The 22,155-nt window shown below is 36.2% G+C and overlaps 1 protein-coding gene across 9 annotated transcripts in view; it reads right to left on the reverse strand.

Annotated features, from left to right (window-relative positions):
* The window catches only part of ADD3 (adducin 3), a 109,402-nt gene that overhangs the window by 80,125 nt on the left and 7,122 nt on the right, over positions 1-22,155 (reverse strand). The gene's annotated exons all lie outside the window — the stretch shown is intronic.

Raw genomic sequence — 22,155 nt, forward strand, 5'->3', positions numbered from 1 at the left:
CTAAGATCAGTAAAAATACTGTCCAGTTACAATAAAAATTGACTCCACTGTACAGTGCCGCCTCACTGTATATGGTTAAAAGATAAAGGAACTGATGTAGAAAAAGTTCGTAAGAAAAGAGGGCTTCTGGGACAATCCATAACAGAAGATGCAGGTTTTGATGGGGACAGTGGTGGCTCTCGAGAGAGGAAAAGGATAGAAAGCAAAAGTGAAGATTCAAAAGGATTTCCTAGTCTTAAAAAAAAACCAGTGGTTCTCAAAATTGGCCTTAGGCCAGAAGCTGTAGCATCACCTAGAAACTTGTTAGAAATGCAAATTACTGGGCCTTACTCCAGACCTGAAAGTGTGGGGGTGTGGCCCAGCATGCTTCAATGCATGCTGAGTCTGAGAACCACTCACGTAAAAGGATTCCTGCTATCACTGGTGATAGAAAAGAGAGCAGGTCCCATTCCAGGCAGCAGACAACTCCACAAATGGAGTTTCTGTTTAGTCAACTAGTCTAGTGTGGCTTTAAAGTTTCTGATCCACTTCTGTTGCTGAGCAGTTCCTTCTTGGTGGACTGAGTTATCAGTAATCTTTTGGCTTCGGAGTTAGTTATCACTCTAACCTTTAGGCTTCCTCACCAAGCAATATCCTTCAGAATAAAGACTGTTCTAATGGGTCTACTCTCTACTACCTGTAATTCCTTTAAAGCGTGGAAAGCTGACGGGGTGAGGTTGGGGAACGGAGGTAGAAGGGACTATCAATGAAGAGTTATTAGCAGTCAGGGGAAGCTGGGTGGACAGACCCGTTGAAGAAAGAAAACCATATGGATGATACATATGTTCCATAAGATGTTATGTTCCATCAAAGAGTAAATTTAAGGATCTTGTACTGTCTAATACAACACGAAGGAAAAAAATGTTTATTTTAGAGTTCAGTATGAAAGAATCTCCACCTCAATTCCATTTGGGGTTTGATGGCCTAGTCATAAATACTACTTAGCATTAAACATGCCATTTTTAGTTATTCAGTAAATGGCAAGCCAAAGCTAACAGACACATGGTCTTCCAAATACAACTGAAAATAAAATATTGTCTCATGGTTTGGTTTGGTGGTTAACGGCAGAGGACTATTTCTTTTCCAGTAAGAGTTTACATTTATACATTACATGTCCCCAAACCTGAAACATGGCTGGTTAAGCTTTTTTGGTCTAATTTATGCTCTGGCTCAAACTTAGAAACTTGAATATATTTAGTCTTTTCTATTACTCACAATATGACACAACTTTCCAGTTTTCCAACCTGGGGATGATTCAAAATCCACATTTAGCCATAACATTTTAAAAACCATTCTCAGTTGTCATTTTTAAGGAATTCATGGAAAGCAAAGAAATACTAAAAATCCTTGATGTATATTCATGTTAGAGAATATAAATAGTAGGCTTATATTCATGTTAGAGAACATAAATAGTAGGTATAGATAAGTAATCTGTTTATGCTTAGAGTGTCATTGTCTGAGCTGACAGTTTCATAATAGAATTAATTACACGGCAGTATCTTGGGTTATTGAAATCTTTGGTTTTCCGTCCAGTTCAAATGAAAACAAGAACAGATTAGTCTAACTGTTACTAAAACATCTCTTTACCTAATAGTTGAATTTAAAACAATTGTTGTACTTCATCCTTTAGAAATATATAATTTAAATTACAAAATAGCTTGTTAAAGAAATTATCTGGCCTATCAAAAGTAAATATAAATTTTTAAATATAAGGAAAATTACATTTACAAAAAAAATCAAAATGCTTCCAAAAGATATCAATTTAAAGACATACCCCATAGAAATTAAATATGTAATACAGATTTTAAAACAAGAATTTTAAACACAAGCATTACATTCCACAGGCTGAGATATCTATAACTGCCAAATATAATTTTAATTGTGATTTTTCAAAAAAAAGTAATCACAAAAATAAACTCTGAGATCTGCTCACACATTAAGGACATTGTTTCCCCCAAGTATGTTCCAAACAACAAGTGTTCCATGTGATATTAACACATTTTACTAGAGATGGATTTCCTTGGTCTCTGTGACATATTTAATACATTGTTTTTTGTTTTTTTTTTAAAGTAAACCCAGTATTTAGCAATACTTCTCAGGCTGCTATGCTGATGTACATTATACACCTTTAAAAGAAAGAATGCAGAAAGTAGTTTCCCAAACGTATTTGGAACTACGTTCCTGGGAAGTCTCTTAGAACTAACGATCTACAAAACATACTGTGGGAAATGCTACTCTGGGGCATGAGGTTTCTAACGTGAAAATGACAATGTACAACATTTACGCAGGGTTAATGGTCAGGTTAACAAGGATCCACATTCGTTCTTCAGGTATAATCCTCATCTAGGATGTCTGACTTCCACGCTGTTTTTGACTAGGCCTGTCTACCTGCTTATCTCAAACAGAGCATTAGTCTGGAGTTTATTCTACACAGAAAGTTAGTTGCCAACATTCATGTATTAGGTTTAACCCATCTGCACTTCTGCATCTTTCCTGTTCATAGAGATTAACGAGGAAGCAAGTTGTGATCCCAGGACCTCAAAACAGAAATGAAAAACAAATGAATATAATACAATGAACTTATTGTGCCTGCTATTCATTATTTACAAAAAAAGTATGAAGTAATTGCACTATATATGTTACAATGTTTATACTATATGCATTTTAATAAAGCACATGAGAATTTTAAATTAAAAAGTGAAAGTATAATTACTTTAAAAAAAACCCTCCTGCCATGAAATCCCATTCCCCAGAAATGGGCTCGTCTGATTAGCACAACTGCTCTGCCAGCTGGATGGATCCCAAGTAAATTTCAAACTGGCACTTGGCAAAATATCCCTGTACCCAGCATTTAACATGGAGAACAAATTAAAAATGCATTCTGGGATGGCCCTGAGCACCAAACAATTGTATGGTAACATGAATATATTCAACTTGTCTTCTTTATGTTAAATTTGCTAGATGAGCAGTTTAAATAATACTTCAAATTCTGTGCTTGAATTCTGCTTACATCTATTCTTTGTTAGTCTGTTGGCGTCTAACCTTGGATTTGTAAAGACTGACATCTGGTAGTTATAGCAACCCTTTACTAGGTCGGAAGTTGAAGACCATGAGCCTCAAAGAAATGTAAACCAGGTTTATTACTATGAATGTATCAAAATCTTTTTTAAAAAACAGCCATTCCAAAGGGCTTTTTACTTAAAAGAAAAACACCATGTGTGTGCTTTCGTGCTCATGCATTATATAATTGACCTACAAAAGTCAAGTTTTAAAAGGGGTTAAAGGGATGGATGATTAAATTAAATGAGTATTTAGGTCTACATTCCCTTCATCCACAAGGCTGCCACTGTCCTTTTATAAGCTGAGGGATGACAGCCAAATTAGCCCTATTTAAGCTGGCCATTTAACTCTAACTTCCCTTAACCATAATGTGGGTGTTCTCGGGTACACACTTTTCCCTTCTCAATGAAGTTTCATGTAGGCAATACTTCAGATAAAGAGTAAATAATTAATGGTATAAAAACAGTAACATGTATACAGCATAGGGACACACACAGTGTTTTAAAATTCATCACAGTCTCATTAAATTAGGAAGCAAAGCCAGATATGTAGAAAGACAATTATAATCTCAGATTCTATTCCAAAGGTTACCAAATTAGGGTAAAAGTAGAATTAGGAAAATTGAATCCAAACCATCTAGTTAGAAATTTTATGTTCCTTCTAGTACATCACAGTTTCTTTCCTTAAAAAATAGTATTTTACAGTTTACATAGCTTTTAGTATTATAAATATAATGTGCACATATATGTATGAAAGGGCTTTGCAGTCTGAACTTCCCCAAACCTCCCCGGGGCCCACCTCCAGTCTAGTTTCACTCTTTGAACCTCTTTGTTCTTCCTTTTCTCTCCCTATCTTTCCAGTCACCACCACTTGCTTGAGCCTACGTGAAGGCAGTAGTGAGTTAATGCGGCATCCGGCTTTCCAGATCACTCATGAGCTATGATTACATCTACTCTCATTTACAAACTAACATGCTAACACACGGACTAGTTCCCTTTGCTCTTATTCTTAATGCAATAATGTCAAGGACACAGCCATTAAGAGATGACCTAGGATTATACAAGACTTATCCAGCTCAACATGCTTATTCTATCCCATTATTTTACTTCAACCTGTCTATAAAAAGCGCTTTCCTTCTATGGCCAGTCTCTGAAGTCTAAGATTTGATATTCCTTGCACTTAAGGAGATTCTTCTTGTATCTCTTCCTGAAGACTCCTGAAACATACTTTGTTGATTGATTTTCAAGGTGGGAAAGACATTCTTTCACAAGAGGCTTTTAGATGATCCTGCTCAAAAAGTCTCCTCATTAATGTCTGGGCAACTCACTAGGTAGCAGACAGGGAAGGAGGGTGGCCTGGAGTGAGGGGCACTGAAGTCATTCAAGACAGGAAAACAACGCAAGGATCAGTCAACATCACTTGGCAAGAGACCCCTTTATAGATAGCACGCTGCTTCATGCTAAAGGACACAAACAGTTCATGGAAAACACGAGGAGAGCATAATAAAGCAGAAAGGACAACGGCTCTGGAATCAGACTGACTTGGGTTGGAATCCTACTACTTACTAGCCAACCCGGGGCAAAGTCACAATAAATCTGAATCTCTATCTTACAATATCCATCTTGCAGAACTAATGTGAAGATTAAAGATTTTATATAAATTACCTGGCACAGTATCTGATACATGGCAGATGCACAATAAATAGTAGCTATAAATTTAACTTTTAAAATTACCTATCTTCAAGAAGCTGGTCAGAAGATAACAACCACTAGAGGAGGTGGGTGGGGTAATTTTTTCTTAATACCTCATGAACTGGGAGAGTTAGAGAAGAAGTAGTGACTGCTTGTAGGCAAAAGCTCTCCAAATAGCCCTGTAATACGTGGCCCAGCCAAGTAAGCTGTAATAGCTGTAGCTGAGGCATCCCGGGGGAGTATTTCCCTGAACCTTTGCAAGCTCCCAATAGCAAGACCACAACATAAACTCTTGTCTTTATAAGAGTATTGTCCAATACAAATAGAATGTAAGCCATAAATGCTTTTCCATTTTCTAGCATCCACATTAAAAACATAAAAAGAAACAGGTGAAATTAATTCTAATATTTTATTTAACCCAAAATATCATGTCAACCTGTAATAAATATAAAACATTGAGGTATTTTACATTCTCTATCTTATACTAATTCTTAGAAATCTAGTATGTATCTTACACTTAGCACATCTCAATTAAGTTTAGCTACATTTCAAGTGGCCAACAGTCACACACAGCCAGTGGCTACTGTATTGGACAGCTGGGCTCTACAATCCTGGCATAAACTGGGCCAAGTCCAAAGAATCAACCCCAATGCTTGTTATTCCACTGTCCTTCTAGGGACCTTAAGAGCCTTGTTTTTAAAAGAGCTCACTTTTAAAACATAAAAGTCTCTGAAAAAGCAGTGAACTCATCAGCTAACATTTCAACAGGGATTATTTGAGACAGTTTAGCCGCCTGGGAAGTCAAGAGGAAAAAAAGCAAAGAAAAGCTAAAAAGGGGGTGCTGAGAAGGGAATCTTAAGAAAATCAAAGATGTATTTCGCCTGGCTCACAGGTCAGCCTGGATCCATGCCACTTAAAATCATCTCACAAATCTTCTTGGGGTTGCCAAGCCCTAGAATACTATAATCCTAACACACCTGTATATCAAAAGCTCACAGTCAGCTATGACAAACATACACACAAGCATACAACCAGTGACAGCTGTTGGGAGCTGTAAGAAATTAGTAGAGAAATGCCAATCCCATCGATCAACAGCATTTCTTGATTGCCTATTAACAGAGTATATTCCAATCAGGTCAGCGTCTTCAAAATTCTACAATGTTTAGTAAATAAGGCCTCTGTAAGGGGTCACTAGAATAATGTGAAAGTCTGGACAATTTTAAAAAGCTGATAACTGTTAAGAATCTATCTCTGAGGTGTCATGATAATCCATGCATTTGGCTAATTATGCCTTGGGTTATGTTACGTTTGTTAAAGTCTGACTATAACTGTAAACAACTTTCAATCAGGTAAGAAAAGTCTGTGTCATATGGTTTGCTTTTTTGCAATTCAAGAAGTACTTTCAAAGTATGCAATGCAAAGTGGAACCAGATGCTGTTGGCAAAGAACTAGACTTTCAAATGTGATTGCTTTCCAAGGACATTACCATAGATATGGCTACACACGGGATGAGTATGAAGTTTTGAACAGTTCACATCTAATAGATGATTATCTATTCAGAACTCTCACGTTTTCCTGCATTTCAATGATGTCTCAAATTTTCAAATGAATTAAGTTACTCGAAATGCATAGCAAATCAAAAATATATGTATAATTGACAACTCCCTCCTCCTAAGTAGATTCAAAACAAGCCATACAGCTAATGTCACAGAAAGTCCCCATTCTAAAAATACAAATTGACATTAACACCTCAACAAGAATAATAGGTCACTTGCATTATAAAGTTCAGTTGCAAAGTTGTAGTTTTTCCTCCATTTAGAAAATCTTAGTTCCAATTCCTGCACAAGTTTACAATCATCAGTATACTATTACTCAGTAAGCTAGCCTTCCAAAGCTGACGCAAAACATTTAAATTTCAAATTGCAATAACCCCATGATAAAACTGTAAAGAAACTGAAAATGATGGATTTGTATACTTATCTAGGAAAAGATGTAAAGAAGTTATCTTTAGGGAAAAAAGAAATATCTTTAATAATTGAGAATTTTCTCTTTAATAATTGAAACAAATTTAGTGACATTTACAGATGTTATTGTTACTGATTAATGGAATAAGTATATTGAAATAAAATTAACTGCCAGAATTCATTTCTTAATATTTAAACCTTTCAGACAATGGTCCTCAATTAAAATCTCAATTAACCACAATGCTTAGAGGCTAGTTTGTTCTGGACAAAGACTGAATCCTAGTCAATACAGTAAATGAGCTAAGTTTCTTTAATATATTCCAACATTCATTTTAGGCATGCCTCCCTCCTCTTCCTTTCTCATAAGCAGGGGGTTGGGAGTGCAACTAAGCAACAATCATTTATTCAATACAAATTTTCTGAGTACCTCATATGCATCAAATACACAGGACACACTTTACATATGTAATCTTATTTAATCTCCACATCAACTTAAGTGATAAGTAGTTTTATCCCATTTATGAATAAAGTAAAAAGGCCCAGAGAAGTTAAGTAACGTGCTCAAGGCCAGCAGGATTCTACGTCCTGGATAGCAAAGCCTGTCTTATTTGGACAACCCAGTGCTGACTCTTTTCTACTCCAGCTCTCCTCACTTAAGCTCAACCAACAGAACTTGCTCTCTAAAGTTCTCATTCAGTAATATTTTCGTTTCTTCAGCAGTACTAATTTTTGGTTATCACATCATAAAGGCAAAAAATGGTTTAAAGTATCAGAATGGAGAATGGTTCAATGTGTTTTTCTCTCTGAAGTGTTTCGTTTCCATTCAATTATAAAGAGTATACGTAGAGATGGCAAGACTTTAGTCCCTCAAAATAAACTCCTAGTGAAAGACTCCTCAACCCTGATGTGGGGCAAAAGAGAAAGCTGTTCTGAGGCTGTGCTGTCCAATTTGGTAGCTGCTTGTCACATGTGACTACTGAGTACTTGAAATGTGGCTCGTCTGAATTGCTACCGTGTTTCCCTGAAAATAAGATTTAACCGGAAAATAAACTCTAGCATGATTTTTCAGGATGACATTCCCCTGAACATAAGCCCTAATGAGTCTTTTGGAGCACAGTTTAATATAAGACCAGGTCTTATTTGGGGGGAAACACGGTAAGTGCTATAGTGTAAAATACACACAGAATTTCAGACTTGGCATATAAAAAGAGAGTAAAATATTTCATTAATTTTTCATTGACTCATTATTTCAGTGAGTCCATATTTCATTAATATCGATTACACGTTGAAAGATAATATTTTAAAATTTTGTTAAATATATTATTAAAATCAATTTGACACATTTTGGGGGTGGGGACAACGGTAGTCCAGGGCCTTCCTATGAGACTTCAAATCGAACTATGCAGGGTGTTTGCAAAACAGTTATCCACCTCTACAAAAATCATCCCTGAACAGAAGGCCCAAACCCTTACGATCAAACCTCTTAAAAGAAACTATAGTGGGTGATCAAAAAAGAAACACTTTGGGGAAACCCATACAATTAATTATTCAAATAAGAAATGTCAAATAAATGTCATCTTATAATAATAAGCCAAACAAATGTAGCCTTCTCTTCCATGACCCCTCAAAATCGTAAAAGCCATCATTCCAACTTCTGATTTCATACACTTTCATACACATATTGATCTTTACTGTTTAAGACTTTACTGTGCAAGATGCCAGGGTCTTTTTGGAGTGATCACTTTGTAATGTACATAAATGTCTAATCGCTGTTGTACACCTGAAACTAACATAATATTGTATGTCAACTGTAACTAAAGAACAAATTTTGACAGACGGTCTTAGGGTCTTCATTCTGAATATTGATTCTAAGTCCAGTAGACTAGAGAAGACACTGGCGTCAATGTGCGCTGACTTTGGATGCACCTAGAGGTTACTGCTTCCAACACATCCCTGGAGCCCCTGTATTCTTAATTATTTGGTCCTCCCTCATTAGAGGACCTAAGAAATTTCAGATAACTGAAGTTTCTATTTGATCGACATTTTGTTCTCTATAACACAAAATCTCAGGAAAAAGCAGCAGTAGAAGCTTTTTAAAAATATCAATAATTAACTTAAAATATTACATGGTTTTTATAAAAATTGACCCACAAGATTTTAAATACAAATGCTGTCACCATGAAACACAACCCTCAAATAGTTTAAGTCAACTTAATAAAACACTGAATTCAAAGTTCTCTAGTAAGTACCTTGACCTTGGACCTATTACTACTAAAATTGATTTAAAAATAGATCAAAAGACATCTTGTATACTCGTAGTCAGATCAAAAGCAACTATATTTTATTTAGATGCCTACCATAATAATGAATCTTTAATTCCTCAGAAGATATCATTATAGAAGACCTTATTTTGAGAAGACCAGGCTATCTTGAAAATTGCCTTCTAAAACTTGTCATGAACCAAATGCCATTATCAAAACATTAAAACAATAAAAACAAATCTGATAGATTCCATTCAAAATCCTTGGTATGATGCAACATAAAATGCATTCTTAATGGCCAAAAATCTTATTTGATAAATGAGTTTCATCACAAAATTAGATTAAAACACTAACATTTCTAATATGATCGATTTCTTCCTTCACTGTGCCTTATGTAATGGCCCATTTAGTTGAAAATAATGGAAAATTAGGGCCATAAGTTTATAATCTATTTTACTCAAACAAATGACCTAAAACTTTTCCTTTTCATTGGAGGGTGGAACTGTTCCTCATTCAAATATGTTCCCTTCCAAAAGAAAATGTCAAGGCAGCCAAATACATCCAGTTTGAATTTTCAATATAATGTTCCTAAACATGTCAGAAACATTTACCACACACATGACTTGCTTCAGGGGTGAGCATGCTAAAACTGGAATATGCAGAAGATCAGCATAGCTTTTTTCAAGATAACAAGAAAGTTCATTTACATTCCAGAATTTTTTAAGAACTTCTTCATAAAACTTTCCCTAATTCAATGAAAGATTTAAAGAAACAATAACAAAAACAGGTACCAACTATTTCTTGAAAAGCAATTTCAAATGCCCTAAAGACTGAGGTCTCTTACCCTGCCAAACCCGCTGGAGGGAATTCCAGTGAACTCCCTCCCCCCAGAATTGCACGAGTGGGTTAAGATGGCCGACAGTGTGATAAACCAGAACAAACACTGGGCCGACAATCAGGAACCACAGGTGTGTGTCTACCTCGACAACAAGTGACATGTTACCTTGCACATGTTACATCACTCAACCAGACTAGGTCCTTCACACATAAAACGAGGTGGGGGTTTCCAAAGTTCTATGAGTCTAGAGTTCATTCCCCTCTTTACTCCCATTTGCTGCTCCAAACTTTAAAGTTTACAGAAAATTCCCACTTCCACTCATAATAGAAAGCCTGACCGATTCACACAAAGGAAGAATTTTAGCATCCAAGGAGACTTGCAAACCCGGAGAGCCCCTATTTCTATTACTGGAGAAACTTCCTTTTTATTGTGTGATAAAGGCAGAGGTCACCTAGCACCACTTTGCAGATTCCTACCTCTCCCATAGTTATCAAACTTCTTCTCGGACCCAACATAGAATTTGCACAGCTGAGGGGTGAGGGTCCTTCCCATTACAATGAGGCTATGGTTCTTCACCTTAAAACATGTGTCAAAGGCTACAGATCTGTACCGCTGGTCTCAACTCCAGAGACTTGAATGTCAATCATAACTTTTGCTGCATAATACAGACCTGTATAGCGTTTCAGGTCATAATCTTGATTAAGTATAGGAATCATAGATTTTTGTATCACCCGAAACCTTGATATTAAAATAATTTTTTTTCATGTAAGAATATAGGAGGGAGGCATGGAGAGTTCCAGTGTTACAAGGTGATAAAATTCTAGAAATAAATGGTGGTGATGGTTACACATTATGAATGTATTTAATATCACTGACTACACACTTAAAAATGGCTAAGATGGTAAATTTAATGCTAAGTGTATTTTACCACAATAAAAATACTGGAAGACAGCAAACACCCAGGACTCCAAGATGGCTTCAGTTATACCAGTGATAGAGAAGAAACTCATGGATGATCAAACAGGGGAATGCCAAGGTGGATACTGAGGCAGGATTCCGCCCCTACCGGCATTGTTGGAGTATTTCAAAGTTACTACCGGTATACAACTAGTGTGTCAATGTGAAGAAAGGAAGCGCGCTGGAGTTTCTATGCTGCTGGCAGCTTCCATGCTTTTCAACCACTACCTTTCTTACAAGAAACTCCAACATGGGTGGCTATGCACGTACCACTGAAGAGGCCCAGTGTGAAAAGGCACACTCTGTATTCCTCACCACGGCCTTTGTGCCTGGCACTGCTCCTTAAGGAACGCAATCACTGCTGAAACCTTTCATATCCTAATGGAGAAAATGCCTAATAAAAGATGATTGGTACAAAAATGTTTTAAATATTGGAAATTTTTTTTAAAAAGGACTCCCTAACCCATCTCCAAAAAGAATATAAGGCTATTTTTTATAGTTTCCACATAGTAATTACATTCTATTAAACCATCAAAAAGAAGATAAGAAACTAAGTCTAGTAACAGTAAATTTAGAGTCAGGTAATCCCAAAGTTTGGGAGAAAAATCTTACGATTTGGCAGGTGGCCAAAGACAGCTAATAAAATAATGCCAAGTACTAACAAATGAAAAGTTTTAGGAGAGGTCCAGGTCTAGCTGGCATAACAGGGTAAATGCACAAAGCTGGAAAGGCTGACCGTTCCTGACCCTTTCTTTGCCCTCCCTACTAGAGGATGTTTTGCTGTGGGAGCACTTCTCAGCTGGAATTTGCTTTGTTAGCATGCATCATTTCAAAGAAGTTGTTTGTCAACGCCTAGGGTAAAATATGAGTGAAATATGATTATAATGACCACCTCCCACTTTCCATACCTGTGCTTAAGTGGAGGCGGAGCTAGGAAAACACTAAAAAAAAGAAACAATGGATCTGAAAACCATACTTAGGAGAACAGGGCTGGCTACTTCCCCAGGTTGTTCTGGACCTACAGCTATATTTCTCATGCAGCAGTACATCCACCAGGTGCAGGCAGGCAGTCTAGATTCAGGGATTTCAAATAAACAAGGAAAAATATCTCTGGAATAATATACAAGAAGAGAGCTGAGTGATTCAGAGATGGGGCGACAACTTACTTTTCATTGTACATTCTTGTGCCTTTTAGATTTTGTTCCACATCCTTACATTTTGCACTGAAAAACTTATTTCAAATATTTAAAAATGAAATTGATTTTATAAAAAATGTGACTCAAATAGTAAGTTTACCTTAGAAATCAAGTTAATAAAATCATTCTTGCTTTTAAAAAACTCAGTGAGAGTACTCTTTATATTTCCGATTTTTAAACTTTTAATTGTATTTTATGTCAAGTACCTTTAATTTTATTAAGTTATTTTTGAATAAAAAAGTTATTTTAAACATTATTTAACACTTACAAATTTTAAGCATGAAAGCAAGTTTTACACTGCAATATTTTAGAAGTTCTGTCAAACTTGGTACTTTCTTACACTCATTTATAAAATCATTATGTCCCCTTATTAAAGGGAGCCACAAACAAAAATGGCCATTATGCCTGCAAATAAGCTATGAGAAACATCAGAGGAGCCAAATTTTCTATTAGTTGTTTCATTACACAAATGTGCAAAGAGTCTTACTGGATTCGATTTTCCACTAAATTTACACAGCAAAAACAAATGATTTTTCATGTGATTCTTTTGACGTTTCCAATTGTTTTTTATACATGTTTACTACATGTTTACTTATGAAGTTCCAAGATAAATCACTAAATGTTACTAAGGGGAAACTTCAAGATGGCATAATGATTTCCTGTAATGACAGCATGGAATACTGACATTAGAATGCTCAGTGCCTTCAATTCTTTCGTTTCTATTATTCTGTTACACAAAAGTTTAAAATGAAACTCAAAAACACAGCATAGGGAGGCAGTTTCATTTGGAAACAAAAAGACTATTCTTTAGCCAAAATGATGACTATTCAACCATTTCCAAATGCACAAATGAAAACAAATCCAAAGCTTAGACAATTGGGTAATAGCTGACAAGCAATAAAAATTAAAGAAAATTAAGAAATAGTCAAGTTTCTAAAGTCTTTTATGTAGGGTAAGGAAAAGATACCTTCAAGACTTTCTGAATCTACCTGATTTTTAGCAGTACAGATGTATCTTCCTTCTTTCACAAATCAGAATACTGGAAATGGAGTAAAATGCAACATTTAAATTTCTAACCAGGTGATCAAAATGTTCCTTCAATTCCTGCGCTGTGCAAGATGTATGGATTTCTGCTTCCAAAATATCCCATTCTTCCCTTTCTAATCTCAAAGCCATTGCGGTAGTTCATTTGCTTATCTCTAAATATCCTTGTCTCTTTGCCAACACTCTATCACAACATTCTTCACAATCCCAAACAAACCTCAGACACATCTGATTTTGCCTCTCATCAGGTAAATAAGTACCACAAAATAAAATCTAAACCCAGGTCCTTTATGATCTGGTTCTTTTAACATTACCTTTCCTCCTTCTCCCACCACATCCATCCTTTGTATAGTCTATTATTTTGGTTGGTAATTCACCCTCCTCTTCAACATTTGAGAGATCTCGAAGATCAACTCAAATGCCATCCTTCTCCAGGGACTGTGTCTCTCCAGTGGGATAAACTTTTCCCTTCCCTGTGCCCACCTGCACTTCCTCTAATTCGCTGATACAGCATAACTCTCAGGCTGCTGTTGGCGTCAGTTACGTAAGGGTCTCTCTTCCCAACTACAGTTCTTGTCTGCTTCACACACGCTTCCCTTAAAATGATGAATATGTAGCAAGCCATTCAAATAATATGAACCTCTATTCTCTAGAAGTTTTCATTCTAATAAAGGAATATATAAATATCTAGATATTCACAATAAAATTAGAGGGTGACTTTTACGGTGTATGAATTATATCTTAATTAAAAATAACAGAATAGTGGTACAAAACAAACGTAATCCTTTCAGGTACTTCTTTGACAAGCAACTCTTTGGTGGTAATTATGCTTTAAGGAGGTAAATATCATCTTGGGTTCACTAGAAAAAAAAAATTATTGGGAATTGAGTTTTCCATATTTTTAAATTATAGGTATGGAGAGAAAAATTAAACTATCTTTACTGACTTAAGACCTAAAAAACTTAATTATAAAGTAGTTTCTACTCTCTGAAACCCATGGAAATAATAATCACAAAGCCTTCTTTTGTTTATCTAGGTCATCTTTATGAAATTGGGTATTTAAAAAAAATGGACTCACCCATGACTTGCCAAAGATAAGATCACAAACTGATCTAAGTACCTTAACTCTGCCTCCTTAAGCAAACCAAGCTAAACCAGGTTTGCTACAGTAATTCTTGCTTCCTCAACTTTCTGCAAAAGCAGTTCTATTTGAGAAATTAGGTCCACATAAGTTGTTTTAGCTGTTCTCGTGTACATATGAGTGCACACACACACTTTTTTCCTGGTATCTTTTTAAAAAATGGAGATAAAATTCATTTTTTTAAATTGTACAATTCAGCAGTTTTTAGTACATTCACACTGTTGTGCAACCATCAACACTATCTACTTCTAGAATTTTTTTCATCATCCGAAAGGAAAACTCAGTACCCTTAAACCTTGGCAACCACTAATCTACTTTTAGTCTCCTTGGATTTGCCTATTCTATGCATTTCATATAAATGGAACCATACAATATGCGGCCTTTTGTGACTGGCTTCTTTCACTTAGCATAATTTTTTCAAGGTTCATCCATGTTGTAGAATATATCAGTACTTCATTCCTTTTTTATGATTGAATAATATTCCATTGCATGGATATTCCACATTACATTATCCATTAATCAGTTGAGAGACATTTAGGCTGTTTCTACTTTTTGGTTATTATGAATAATGCTGCTATGAACATTGGTGTACAAGTTCCTTTTGTGAACATATGTTTTCACTTGAGTATATATATACCTAGGAGTAGAATTGCTGGATCATAATGATAACTTGTATGCTACTATTTTTAACCATTAAACCCCATTAACTTTTTGAGGAATAGCCATTTTACACTTTACATTCACACACGTTTTTAAAGGGCATAACAGCACTATTTTTATTTTCGTGTTTTGATTGAAAGCAAATTGTTATATCTATAGAGAAAAAGATTTCCTTTGGGACAAAGTGTCCTTGGAAGTTAAAATAAATTCAAGATTTTACAAGATGGATTAAACCCCTTCAAAGCGTAAAGATGTACAGCAGCAAGGTTTACTACAGCAAAGTTCATTCTAGTCATCGAAGGGATTAAATATGTAAATATTTAAAAATGCAAAAGGAAAATGACAACTCTCAAGTTTAATTAGTCAGCCTATAACTATGCACGGATCTCCACTTAAGGCAACTTCCTCCTCAAAATCTCCATGTAGATGTCTAATAGATGTTTCAAACTCAACATACCTCAAATTAAACTATTATTTTCTCCCACCCAAATGTGTTCCTCCTGCAAACTTTTGCCTAGACTCCAAACCTTGGTGTCAAGTTTGATTTGTCTTTCTCCCCATATGGGATATACACCTACATCCCACTTAGTAAATGCTGCTGGCTCTATAATCCAAATACATCCAGAATCCAATCCAATCCAATCTCACCACCTCTACCAGACACATTATCTTTCACCAAAATTAATACATCACTGTGGTCTAGTGTCACAACACAGCGAAAAGAATCCTTTTAAAACTTATGTCAGATCATGTCCCATTTCTGTTCAAAGTCATCCAGTAGCTTCCCAATACCTGTCCCTTGTTCTGCTTAACCCATGCCAGGTACAATTGTGCCTCAGGGTCTTTAGGCATGTTAGCTCTGCCTGCCATGATCTTCTCCTTGATATCACATACATGCTCAAGTCTTTGCTCACATGTCACCTTCTCAGTGAGGACTTCATTTGGTTACTCTATTTAAATTTGCCACTATCCCAAAACACTCCCTTTATCTTCTTTCCATGCTCTATATTTCTCCATAACATTTGTACACAACATATACTTGTTTGCTTCTATTTACCTCCAAGAATATAAATTCCATTAGGGCAAAAGGGTTATGTTTGCTTATTGCAGAATTCGCAGCAGTTGGAACAAGGGGCCTGGCACATAATAGGTGCTCAATAAATATTTGTTGAATGAACAAGTGAACAAATGAAAGGAAGTATAAAGCTGCTCAGAAAAGATCTAAACAGAGGTCAGAGAAATGTTTGTGAGGAAATAATATACCAAACATAATAAAGTTAGAATGGGAATGGAAAGCACCATTTCTAGAAAAATATGCCACAATGTTCCTACAGTTTGCTTTAGGAAAAACTGCTATCCTTGCTCGTTTTATTGTTATTGAAAAGGATCTGTCCATTGTCCATTGCCAAGGACACTTAGCTTGTTAAGAACTGAAATAAACTCTGGGAGTTGACAAGTTCCAGGAGTGATGATGTCCTTTTCTCAACTGCCACATACGAGTACACACAGAGCGAAGGACTTGCATGGTCTTGGCCTTCAATTAGACCCATTCCCAGTACCTTCACATAGTACAATCACAGGTTTATTGACCACCTGCTAACTAAAACCACCAATTGGTGAATTCACCTTCCTTGGAAGTACTATCACAGCATATTCAAACTGAAATGGATCTTAAGATGATCTATTCCAACCCCTGACATATTTTATACTGAAGAAAACATAAGTTAAAAATAAATAAATAAATAAAGCAACTGGCTCTAACATATCTTGAATAGACACTAAGTATTTTCAAATAGTAAGTGATAAGCATTAGCAAGTCTAAGAGTATTCAAACACTTTGGAACAAATCCTCTAAAATCCAAAACCAGACAATGTTTTTTACAAAAATTAAGTAGAAATGATAATCTCATATCAACAACTTTATTCACATATTAAATTTAAAAGTTATAACAGAGCCATCAACAGAATTATACTCTAGCATTTAGCAAACAAAGTAAGTGATGGACAAATACAGATTTTTTAAAAATATACGCTTCTGGGCTGGCCCCATGGATCAGGTGGTTCGAACTCCATGCTTCTAACCGCTGGGGTCCACCTTTCGATTCCCACATGGGCCAGTGAGCTGCGCCCTCTACAGCTAAGATTGTGAACAATGGCTCTCCCTGGAGCTGGGCTGCCGTGAGCAGCCGGAGGTTGGCGTGAGCTGCCATGGGCTGAATGCTGTTGTGTGCTGCTGCGGGGCTGCTGTGTACTGCCATGAGCAGTGTTGAGTGACCGGCAGCCATCGTGAGCAGCCGGCGAGAGCTGCCATGAGCTGCTGTGAGTGGCCAACCCATGACCGACTGCCTCCACCAGGGAGAGCGAGTGCAAGGCTCATAATACCAACATGAGTCAGGGAGCTGTGTCCTACACAACTAGGCTGAGAAACAACGGCTTGAACTGGAGTGCAGGGGGAGTCGGAAATAAAACACCCATATATATATATATATATATATATATATATATATATATATATATATATATATCTTTCATATATATATATTTCTTCCCCAAAATAGACTTTTCCTGTATAGTGTTAGAAATAACAAAGATTTCTAAAATCTTTTTTAAAGTACCAACTTTCCTAAGCATTACTAGCTCCAAAATAGCAGTATAAGGCTGTTTCTATAAACCAGTAATTTTCTTGTGGGGTTCAGAGGGAGTGTTGTTAAAATCTACATTATTTTACTACAACCATCACGCTCTCCACCCTCCAACCCCTGCAATATTCTAATATACCTCCTTAGCACTGTTACTGATAAGAGTATACTGTGGCCTTCAAGTGCCTTACAGCAGAAAGAGATTGTGAAGCACTGTTATAACTGATTTCCCATTGTGCTACAGAAAAAGAATGATTATTTTCATGGACAGTAATTTCTTGCCAAAACCCTTTCCATAGTCTGCACCTAGTGAAATTCTACCCTGCCTTTCAAAACCTATCCGTGTTCCTCTTTCCTGGGGCTCTTTTTCTGACCATTCCATCTATGGTGTTCTTTTCTTGACCAGATGACCTATGACATTCGTTATCAAACCTGTCATGTAGCATTCATCACACACTGACTAGTAACATCTTCTGCACTGTCATCTTAGGTGCTGCTGACCTTTTCTATTTGACTGAAAAGTAGAGTCAGAATCCCAAGGAGTTACATAATTGATATTCCTATGGGGGTTTTCTGGAAGGTAAAACATAACTCTGTCACATATAAAGGGAAAGAGTCAGACTTCTAAAAGAGTGATCCAGTTTAAAGTACAAAGCATAATGATCACTGAACTGCAATTTTAGGAGCTTTTGGTTAAACCAAACCAATAATTCCCAACCTTTTAAAGTAATAAGGATGCCTTTTAAGGTCGAAATGTTTTTTAAAAAAACAAAACCACACTCAAATAGTAGTCAGGCATTAAATATCTCTTAAGTGAGAGGCTATATGCATTCAAAAGTATTAGTACTTATATGTGAGGTATGGTACTCATTTGGTCTACAGAGCATACCTGGTGAGCACCAGAAGTGGAGGTTTCTCCAGGACCCTAGACCAGCACATGGTTGAATTTTATTGTGGACATGGGATATTATTGCTATATCCAAAAGTACTGCTACCTAAAAATATTTAGGAGCAAGCAAAATACAGAAAGATAACTATCAAAACCCCACCCCTCCCTCATCCGCAACCTGCCAAATTCCAGCATAAAACCCTTTAGTAACTCAAGCCCTCCTCCCATAAAGTAGTATACTGGGCGTGCCAAAAAAATGTGTACACATGACTTGTATTCCCCTTTTGTTATCCGTATATATTGAATATTAAAATTTTAATACATATTTTCCTTTCTTAAAATGTGTATACATTTTTTTGGCACCCTCTGTATTTTAAGCAACACGAAATAACCCCCTTCAATGTTTCAATAATAAACTTTCCTTGTAGTTTTAAATTAATAAATAATATAGCAAAAGGAACAAAGAAATGAACATTACAGACACAACCAAAGAGCAAATCTTTTAAGGTCTATTTCATATATAATACCCAATTCTACCTCAATCCGAGTTACCCACTGCATCACCCTCTTAAAAACAAACAAACAAACAAAAAACAAACAAAAAAACACCACTGTTTTCTACCAGAGGCCGAAAACCATTCTAATCTTGGTTCAAGCCTTTTGTGCAGCTACCAACAAGATTGAGCTTAAATAAATCAGCAGTAAAGTATAGTGTCTAAAGGAAATTGGCCCTGGGCTCAAATCTTGGCTTTGTCATTTATTAACTGCATGATCTTGGGCAAGTTACTTAACTAAATTTCAGGTAATTTATGTAAAGTGCTTAACATGATCCTGGAAAGGTTTAAAGGGCTGATAAAAATGGTTACTGATTAATTATATATAACAGACATATAATAACAAAGGTATTCTTATCATAACAATTTCAAAGCTTGCTTTCAGTTGCCACAGTTCCTGCTTCTGGCTTTAGCAGGCTTGTTCCAGGTATCCTAAACCTCCACTGACCTATATTATACTGGTTCTGCTATCTCCAGTTCTGTCTATCGCTACTACCATAAACAGTTTCTGTAAATTAGGAAAAACTTGACAACACACAAAACAAAACAGGAGTCCACTTGAGCAAACCAAAACCACAACAAAATCCACTCTGAAACAGTGAATTCACTCAAGTAGGAATCACTGCCTTAGGACCTGAGACAAAGTAAAAGGGCAAGAGAAAAAAATTAATCGAGTACTCGTAAAACCTTTACCTCTAGTTAAGCAAGTGATTTGTTTGATGATTTTAAGCCCAAATTTTAAACATCATTATTATCTGCAGGAGCCATCAATAACTAGAACTACTAATGACATATGCCTCATTAAAATAATTTTCTTTACCACTTTTAATTTAATAATGATTTCACCATTGCTAGGCCATTCTTTTAATATTGAGTCTCAACAACTCCTTAGTTTCTCCTTTCCCATGCATTCCAACAAGTGGTGAATTAGTTCTTCATCAATGTGTTTAGGCCTCCTGCTGGGAAGAATAATTAAAATTAAATAAGCAACAGTTCCACTTGGTACTAAGATTCCATCAAATACTTCAATGAAGTTGAGCCTGGTTTCTCAAAGCCAGATGAGAGTTCCCTAAGAAAAACGTGGGCCTGCTCAACTTGATGCTGGCCATTCAGTAGATGGCACTCTTCCCTTTGAGCCCAAATTAAACAAGCTCAAAGAAACACGTTCTGTGACATTCAGGTGTGATACAAAGCAGGGATTCTCACTTCAAAGTACTTAACTGATAGTCACAATCCCTCCAGAAATACATTCATCAAAAGCTGATGGTCCAACCAGACACTTTAGAGTCCAGGGAAGTCCAGATTATAAAACATCAAACACAACGTAAAATCATCTAACTCAAGTGATTACCAAATAATCAGCTTCTAAGAGCCTTTATTATGTCAAGCAGATACACCTTTCTTATTCAGGCATAAAATATTCCTTCTCTATTACATTCTGCTATAGAAGTGACAGCCTTTCAGTGGTTGGTAACCAGATCCTTCTCCAGCTATCAAATATTTCTTTAGGGTATTTAATGACAACAGTGTTTAGACAACTATGATTTTGTCATTAACATTCACTAACACCAGTGAAAGATGTATTACTTCTAACTTTTGGTTGAAAATAACTTTTGATACCCACTTAAAAAGAATCAAACATCCTAATACAAAATTGTAGAAATAGTTTTGCGAAAAAAAGCTGTATAAAGCAATATGGATTTGAGTCATTAATGATATGTATTTTACTTTAATACATAATGGATCCCAACTATTTCATGATGAGTAACGTTTCTCACACTTCTGTTTCAGAGATCTTTTTTGAAATTTAAAAAGCAGACAGTTGTGGAAAAAGATGGAAAGAAATTCCTTTTAGTGTAACCTCCAGCTGAGAGCCACTTTTTAGCAATATGATAGGATCATCTTAAAAATTCTACCTTTCTCTAGGAGAGATAAAACTCAGTCCTGGCAATAAAAGTCATTGGAGTAAAGTAAAAGGCAAACTGCTTTAAAGTTTTTTTAAAAAATGTTGGGAGTGGGGATAAGGAATAAGACTAACATACCAACTTCACTGACAATATCTTTCTTCTCTGCACCTCTCATCCTATGCACTTAAGCGCATTAAAATTCACAACTCCACTAGAGCTCTGACCATCACCCTTCCCCTACCACTTCCTTAGGTATTAAAAGGCTGACCTCACAGAGTCTTTTCCTCATGTATTAATAAGACAAATGAGATTAGAAGTGGCAATGCAGCTAACAGTTGCTGGCTCTAATTTCTGAAGGATTAAAAGTAGTGTTCTTAAAGAGTCCCTGGGGAAGGCTTGATCCCAAAATATACTCCATTACACATACCAAGTAAGCTTCATTACCTATCCCGTGAGGAGACTGAGTAAACCCATCTTTTTGCTACGGCATTTAGTCATTCCAGCAGATCAAAAGATGACAGGATGAGAATATTGTATGGAAAAGGAAAAAGGAAATGCTGTCCTTGCACAGGATAAGCTGAGCCATTGTGGAAGAAATTCACAGAAACATTGCTGATGGTGACAAATTAAAGGCATACACCACGTCCCTACGATACTGAAAAACTCAGCACTTCTCCAACCTGCTTGCTTTCTGCATTGCTGGAATTCCTGCTTCCCTAGCTGGCAGCCAACAGCCATGGGAACTGAATAAAATAGGCTCTGAACCCACACTTTCATTGTCCTTTCCCTCTTCCATCCAAGGAGGTGAGCACTCCATTGGTGGGAAATGGGGGAGCAAAAATTACAATAAATTTAAAGGAGTATATTTACTAACAATTGTCACCCCAATAAAATTAATTAAAAAAAAAATTTAAAGGAGTATGAGAGTTAGCAAAAAATTTCATGCATGTTACTTAGAGTTAGGTTTCAATTTGTATAATCCATTGCTTGGCCTCAATGTCTACTTATCTTAATGCACATTGTGAGCAATGAAGTTTTTTTTATTCTGTTTTATTAATATATACAGTATATTTCTTGAGACATTGGTTTTAAGAACATAATATTGGGCAGCCAGTTGGCTCAGTTGGTTGAAGCGCAGTGCCCATAACATCAAGGTCGCCGGTTCGATTCCCACATGGGCCAGGGAGCTATGCCCTCCACAACTAGACTGAAAACAACAACTTGACTTGAAGCTGCTGGGTCCTGGAAAAACACACTGTTCCCCAATAACAAATTAAAAAAAAAAAAAAGAACATTATATCATTACTGCCCTTAA

The sequence above is a fragment of the Rhinolophus hipposideros genome, assembly GCF_964194185.1.
Source record: "Rhinolophus hipposideros genome assembly, chromosome: 15".
Classification (NCBI taxonomy): domain Eukaryota; kingdom Metazoa; phylum Chordata; class Mammalia; order Chiroptera; family Rhinolophidae; genus Rhinolophus; species Rhinolophus hipposideros.